This window comes from Eptatretus burgeri, chromosome 17, assembly GCF_056783735.1.
Source record: "Eptatretus burgeri isolate ZD-2024b chromosome 17, Ebu_testis_v1, whole genome shotgun sequence".
Classification (NCBI taxonomy): domain Eukaryota; kingdom Metazoa; phylum Chordata; class Myxini; order Myxiniformes; family Myxinidae; genus Eptatretus; species Eptatretus burgeri.
The window spans coordinates 58,650,156-58,658,783 of NC_140977.1; positions in this window are offsets into that span (position 1 = coordinate 58,650,156).

An 8,628-nucleotide genomic window follows, 5' to 3' on the forward strand; every position below is an offset into this window, starting at 1 on the left:
GCCCACTATATTCCGAGTGCAAGATGGCAGTTCAATTGGAGAAAATGACGCGACGAACAGGTCAACATTTAAAGAAGCACATTTATTTCCAAACAACACATAAGCACGTAAGCAGTCAAGCAATGAATGGGGGAAGCACGCATGCAATTACACAGCCAAACACAATGCAAAGGAACGAGCTAATGCTGTCTATCTATTATGTACAGTCACTAATACAGTTTTACTTGACAGACTCGGTGCCACAACTTTCATACAAAGGAAAGCAAGGAAAAACCCCTTAAAGACAAGGGGGTAGACTGGACCTCTCAGGGTCTTTATAAACCTGGAGCTTTGAGGACCGAAGGAGCTCCAGGAGGCTGCGCAGGTTACCTTCCTCGCTTGGGCGACCCACGACGTTCCATCCCCACAGCAGCTAGCGTAACCGCGGCTCAGCCGCGGTCTGGTGATTCGGGCCCCAGCCCACAACGCCTGAGCGGAACGAACGGGTCTTCGCTCTTTTTGAGTTGATGCTCTCTTTAAGAACCCGTCCGTCCCTCAGCGATGCTCGGACCGTTCCGAAGCCCGATCACCTCAGACCGTTCGGAGCTGGTTGGCGAGCTCTCTCTGGCTCGCACACGAACACGCAGCTCCGCGCGGCACAGCAGGCTTGGTCGTGCTCGCGTCTCCTCAGCTTCTCCACCGACTGCAGGCTTCAGGCTCCAGGCGCTCCGAACCCCGACAGACAGTCCACCGACTGACCTCGGACTGGCGCTCCGCTCGCCCTTTTATAGGGCCCGAGAGATGAGATCTGATCTCTGCACTCTCAACTCTGACCCCTACTGGCTCCGCCCCTCTCGCTCTCTTGATCCGAATCTCGGACGAAGCTTGCATAGAGCAGACGTGCGCGAGATCATCGACTCGTGCGGCGAGTGGGTGTGCGCGAGATCACCGACTCGCGCGGCGAGCGGACCCCCGCGTCTGCCTGCAGCGATGCCGTTCGAGGCGGACTCACCATGGCTGGCGCAAAGATGGCGTCGCTTCGGAGATGAAGGTGAGGCGATGTTGTTCGTGTTGAAGGCGGTTGTGGAGAGGGTGGTTGGTGGTTGGCGTAGTGGAGAAGGTGGTTAGTGGTTGGTCCAACACAGCCCGGTTGACACGAATAAACCCATTAGACAACGGTGGGGAAATCTATCTGAACACAAACTTATCGGCATAACTGATCTCAGGACCTATATGGTGCTCTGCAAATTTCCACAGCCGTAACAATATGTATATATATGTATGTATGTATGTATATATATATATATATATATATATATATATATATATATATATATATATGTATGTATGTATGTATATGTATATATATATATATATATATATATATATATATATATATATATATATATATATATATATATGTGTACACACACATATGAGCAAATACAACCCGTCGCTTCACTGATGGGGTGTGAAGGGGATGGGGGGGGGTGAAGAAAGAGAAAGGGAGAGAGAGGGATCGGGGAGGCAAAGAGAATGGAGGGAAGGGAGGGATGGAGAGAGGAGGGAGGGGAAGTGAGGAGTGAGTGAAAAAGGGGAAGCTAGGAATGGAAGAAGAGCAAGGAAGGGGGGAGAGGTGAGGAGAGCTATGCTTCACCAAATGTTGCTGTACCGTGGGAGGGAGGGATGCAAGGAGGGGTGAGAGAGAGAGAGAGAGAGAGAGAGAGAGAGAGAGAGAGAGAGAGAGAGAGAGAGAGAGAGAGAGAGAGAGAGAGAGAGAGAGAGAGAGAGAGACAGAGAGAGAGAGAGACAGAGAGATATGAAAAAAAAATAGAGAAAGGTGAGGGGTGGAGGTGGTGTTGGAAAAAAAAATAATGTTATGCTTCATGACCAAACACACACAAAAACAAACTCATGTCAGAACAACTGTACACAGAATGACACAACAGAGTTTATAATGTAATCTGCTGGCACATCTGCAAAAACTTTGACATCCCAGTTCCAGAAAATTTGTGGGAACATGAACCAAAAGTATTACTGAAAACATTGAAGTACCTTCCGCTCACGTTTGACCTAATGATCCCATCGAGCGTAAACATCGAAAACAAAGCATTGCAACCAGATATCATACTTAGGTTCAAAAAGAGAGAAGAAAGCATTGCTGAATGAGGTATTAATACCAGTGAGTTTGGACTAAATGATGCAGAAATCAAGAAAATGACCAAACACCAAGACCTCATCAATGAATTGAGAAGATCCTGGAAGCTGAAGAATGCCAAAGTTGTACCAGTGATAGCTGGAGCTACAGGAATGATAACAAATAACCTCACAGAGATATTAAACATAGAGGAAACACCCCTGGGTGCTCACCTGTTAGTAGCTGGATAGGATAACCAGGCAACCGCTGGTAGGCATGGATGACCCACAAAATATATAATGGAGAAGAAAGTAAATCCCTCTGGATTTTTTTTTTTTGAATGCCATGAACAAACCTTGGTACATCACAGGTGATAAAGGTTGTGGTCAAGCTTCATCCAAATTGTGTGTATGGTTTCAGATAAGAAAGCAAATACATATTTGGGGGGCAACCCCCCCCCAAAGAACCCCTCAGACCCCAATGTTTTTTTTAATGTTGTGAACAAACTTTGGTACATCATGGGTGATGAAGATGGTGGTCAAGTTTCATCGGTATTGCGTGTATAGTTTCTGAGAAGAAAGCAAATGCATATTTTGGGGGTAACCCCCCTCTCCGGATAAACCCTCCAAGACCCCAATTTTTTTAATGTCGTGAATAAACTTTAGTACATCACGGGTGGTGACGATGATGGTCAAGTTTTATCAGAACTGTATATGTAGTTTTGGAGAAGAAAGCAAAACATATTTTGGGGGCAACCCCCCTTAAATCCCCTGAGAGCCAGATTTTTCTAGATTTAATGAACAAACTTTGGTATGTCATGGGTGATGAAGGTTGTCGTGAAGTTTCATCAGAATTGTTTGTATCGTTTGAGAAGAAAGCAAATACCTCTTTGGGGAGGAAACCCCCCCTCCCCCATAGACTCCCTTTGTCAACCCCTTCAGACCCCCTTGTTTTTTTAATGCCATCATGGGTGATGAAGGTTGTGGAGAAATTTCATTGAAATCGAATGTGTAGTTTCTGAGAAGAAATTACAAGTATTTATGGATGGACGGACGGATGACGCGCCATCCCATAAGCTCCCCGGAACTACTTTACAGGTCAGTCAGGCAGGAAAGCATGCGCCGAAGCAGCGCGTCGCTGCGTCCACTTTCCATCGGTACTCCAAGGGCATCCATCTGGCCATCCCCCAGGCAGATGGCTGGCCCATCCCTATCTCCTTGAGATGCTGATCAACCTGCTGCAACCACAAGCCACATGGTCAGCCCATTGGCCTCCTCTACTCACGAGGCTCCCTCGCTGAGAGAATCTGGTGAGCAAGATCAGTGTCAGGAAAATGAGCCACATGTCCATACAGCCGCAGCTGACGCTCACGGACTATGCAGGTAACAAATCTCATTTGAGTCTCTCTCAGCAACCGCTTGTTGTACACACAGTCTGACCTGCTATAGCCAAGGATTCTCTGAAGAGACCAAAGGAATTAAGTTTCTGTCTGACCCTGGTCAGAGTCCAAGTCGCACATCCATAGAGCAAGACTAGAAGCACCAAGGACCTGAAGACTCGGACTTTCGTCCTCCCGTACAAGTACCGGCAGCACCACACCCCACGATCCAGTGAATCCATGACTCCCCAGGCCGGACCCAGATGTCTGATGACCTCTGACTCACAGCCAGCAGAGACATGAATATCACTGCCAAGGTAAGCGAATCTCTCCACGACCTCAACATCCTCACCACAAATGGGCACAGACAGGATAGCAGCATCCAAGATGTCATTGAAAGCCTGGATCTTAGTTTTTACACAGGAAACCCATAATACCAGTGGATCCATCTCCTCATTCAGCACTTTGAGGGCCCCCAAAAGGATATCTAGAGTCTTCGCAAAGATGACTGCATCGTCTGCGAAAGCAAAGTCAGAGATCTTGACATTCCCAATCGATGCACCGCAGCTTGATCTCTCCGACATCCTCCCCAGAATCCAGTCCATACAAGTGCAGAAAAGTGTGTGGGCCAGTACACACCCCTGACGAACTCCATTAACAACTGGAAATAAGTCTGAGATGGTACCACCACATCTCACAGCACTCTCAGTACCAGAGTATAGTTCAGACATCAGATCAAGCAGTTTTGGTAGCACTCAAGGAAGGCCAAGAATTCACCAGAGGGCATCCTGATTCACTGAATCAAACGCTTTACAGAGATCAACATAGGCTGTGAGCAGCTCCTGCCGAAACTCTCGTCTGCGTTCGGTGAGGACCCGAAGAGCAAGGATACAGTCAATCATTGACCTCTTTGGTGTAAAGCCTGACTGCTCTGGATGCTGGTGCTCAAGCAGATGGTGGTGAACCCTATCAAGAATTATCCGAGCAAAGACCTTGCCCGGCACTGAGAGCAGCATCACCCCTCGGTCGTTGTTGCAGTCTTGGCGATTACCCTTCCCTTTCCAGAGAGGGACAACAAGGCCCTTTTACAGTCAGTCAGGATGATGGCTTCGTTCCAGGCAGAGCACAGAACAGCATGCAATGACATGAGTGCAGCATTTCCACCAGCCTTGAGAAGCTCAGCATGGATGCCACAGATCCCTGGAGCTTTACCCCATTTCAACCGGGTCACCGCAGCCTGTGTTTCTGCAAACGAAGGTGGACCGCAGTTGATTGGAGTGTCAGCAATATGGATTGTAACACCCCTGACATCCCACTTGACATCTGGTCGATCAGCCTGGTACAACTGCTCAAAGTACCCGGCCCAGTGAGCCTTCACTTCGGACTCCTCGGTCAAGAGCCCACCACCCTCTGCTCTAACTGCAGTACACCGAGGGATGGGCTTGGATGAGCGGAATGCGCGAATTCCCCTGTAAGCAGGACGAGAATCACTTGACTACAGATGATGCTCTACCCCTCACAGATTCCTCACACATAGGCCTTCTTGACAACCCTTAGCACACATACAGTTTTATGCCTCAGCTCCCTGAACAGCTCAGCTCTGCCATTCAGCCTGTCCCTGCTAGTCTGGGCAATAGTATCCAATGTCCCTTGAGAGAGAAAATTTTTCTTCGCCCTCCAGTGAGTTCCAAGACATCGACCGGCGACATTAAGGACGGTGGTCTTGAAGGTACTCCACAACTCTTCAAGATCCCCCAAAGCACCCAGATCCCCCAAATCTCCACTCACCCTGTTCATAAACTCTTCAGCCACCCTCTCATTCTTGAGCCTGCTCGCATACAGCCTTGGCTGGGATGGTACCATTCTCCTGGATTTAAGGTGCAACTTCAGAGTTACTACAACAAGCCGCTGGTTGGTATTGAGGAAATGAGCACTCCGGTAGAACTGCAGAGACCAGGGAAATGACACCCAAGAAGTGATGAATCCTTTGTCTTATAATATGCTCGTTGACTGATGTTACCTCAATTATCATTGAAGTCAGCTTATTGGACACAGCTACAGCAACTCCCTGTTCATGGTAACCATCAGAGCGACCAGACCAATATTAGGTGTAACCACCCGCCATGATCTCGCCGCAATCCGGTCTCCGAACCTCAGAGAGAGCTGCAATACCGATGTCCCAACGCTAGAGCTCAGATGATAACAGAGACAGGTGATCATCCTCTCTTCTTGATCGGACATTCTCGGCACCCTCCCAAAGGGATCGCCTCGGGTTAACCCAAGGAGACCGCCGTCTGGTGGACGACACCTCAGCACTACCCCGACACACACCGCCGCAATCTGACCCGGGAAGGTGACACCGTGGTTTCCCTCTGATCATCAAAGATTGGGTGTCCCAAAGGTTTTGACCCAATCCCATCATCTGGTGAGCTGCCCTGCGAAGGGAAGCTGCTCAGGAGGTCCCAGGAGGTCAGATTTTTGTGATGCTTTTGGAATGTTTTGCGGAAAGAAGGGTTTTACAGTGGCCGGAGTGCAAATCCTTCCACCAACATCCTCATAAAAAGTAACCCAACTGCACGCGGACGTCAGCAGACACAGTTTGGCACTAGATATGGATGATCATTGGCTCACAAGGAGCTCCTCTGCCCTTTGATAGGTGTGGTTCTTCATCCTGCTGGGTGTCCATGTACACCCTCCTTACCAGGAAACTTGGTGGGGGAGACGGTTTAGTCGCCACCAACCCTTCCATGAAACAGGTTAGTGCAGGTATACTCGGTCACTGTAGCAAGTCACAGATCTAATCTGACCTGACCTGATACTTTACAGGTGAGCTAAAAACCATCCCTGGAATTTTAATAACGAACGAACTCCAGTTGGAAGCTGTGCAGGCTCAGCGACGATCGTGAAGAGAGTCCTCGGCACAAAACTTTGAGAACTGAAAATTTCACATCTTGGACCATGGATCGTGACCCCTTAGTGAAATGAAGGTGGATGCTTGGAGCCTTTCCTGGGAGGACTCCATTCCACATTCTGAAACTCGCATATGTAGATACAAATCAATGACACACACACACACACACACACACACACACACACACACACACACACACACACACACACACACACACACACACACACACACACACACATTGTGAAGCCTGACAAGAGTCTGTTTCACCTCCTGATAAACCCGACCTTCATGTGGAGATAGCAGGCAACAACAGCAAATCCCACATATGTGTACACACACACACACACACACACACACACACACACACACACACACACACACACACACACACACACACACCTGATCAGTTTGTTTCACCTCAAGACACTCCACCCACCACACATGGAGATCACACTCACACACACCCACTCTTAGCCGCGACATCGGCAATTTTTCGGGAATCAGCAGGTTGGAGTCAGTGTGATTAGCAACTACAGTCCGTACTCTATACAACCCAGAAACATTGAGTAGGTTTCACCAAAAACAACGTTGCATTTATATATCGACGTTTCAGGGAGATGTTCACAAACATTAATCTTTATCAACAGCTGCGTGTGACGGGTGGAAAAGAATTTGCTCGGTAGTTTCGAAAACACGTTCATACAGCAAACATCTCAGAAATCTGGCGTTATCAAATATATTTTGCTTTGAAACTCACAAAGAGAAACTTATAACCTTTGTAAAGCAAATCCGATTCCAAATGCTTTAGAAACAGGTGCGAGATCAAAGGAAAACCTGAAAGAACCTCCATAAGACACGGGATGAAACTTTGCCACCACGGCACCCGTAACAGGCATGGCATGTCCACACACCCGCGGAGAGTCCATATAGATCCAAATCTACCCATATGTACCACATCTGTGTGTGCTATAAACGTACCTCTACCTTGTAGTAACTGTTGACTGCACATCCATATCAGGACACGAACTGTACTGTACAGCTCGGTAAGTGGCTGAAGCACTCAAGCACTCCAACAGAATGCCGAGCTTGGCAAGCGATTACCAATTACCATCGATACAACTCTGCACCCGGAAACGCCCGTGAAATGTTCAAATTGGCTAAATCAACACTTTTTAGGAGTCGGAACTGCTGATTCTTTCGAATCTGGAGCTTACATTTTGTAATTGTGGTTAGTTTAAGAGATTCTCTTGGTTATTCATATGCGCAAATTAAAGAAAGCCACGAACGCTGGCGTCTCCAAGCGTTTATAAGAATTTCAATATACCCAGCGATTCGTAGCTAGGCATTTGATAATATGAGTGAGGAAAGTGAAAAAGAAATCATTGCGACCTGTTCCAAGTCAAAACATGGTTGTGCAGGCCAAAAAACATGGCGGCTTGAGACCCCAGTAAGGTTACCCAGGAAACGGGTGAAGACCCCAGACAGCGAGGTGGCCGAGGATCCCCTGATAAAGGATATAATTAAATAAGGCTGATAATTATCTGCAAAAGGAGTGTTTTAATTAACCCAAACACCCAATTTTCATTCTTGCACTTCCTTGGAGATTTCTTAATTTGCATGCAAACTTTCAGGCTGCAAAGTTTCATAGTTTTTGAGTTATGGAGGAGACACACACACAGACACACACACACACACACACACTGCCTTTTATCTACCTATAATTGTGTGTGTGTGTGTGTGTGTGTGTGTGTGTGTGTGTGTGTGTGTGTGTGTGTGTGTGTGTGTGTGTGTGTGTGTCTGTGACTGCTGTTTCTCGACAACCACTGGACCGATCTAATTGAAACTTGCCAGGTATATTGCTTGGGACCTGAGTTTGTGCCTTTTCAAGGTTTGATATTAATCGGACAAGTGGTTCCCAAGTTATGGCCATTTATTTACCAAACCAATGACAGGACACGTTGCTGCGTAGGCGTGGCCGATGGGGAAAGGGCGCCTTAGTTACCAATGACAGGACACATTGCTTGGTGTTTTGCACCCACAGTATCTATCTTCTATTTATCTATAATTCCAGCAATCTCTGTTTGTTTGCCTTTCAAAAGGTTTGAAATTAATCGGACAATTGGTTCCCAAGTTATGGCCAAGTTAGAGCGCGTTCCCCATTACGGGTTACAACGTACGGACTTCCGGATAGTGATGACTTACTGTATTCTAATAATTTCTCGA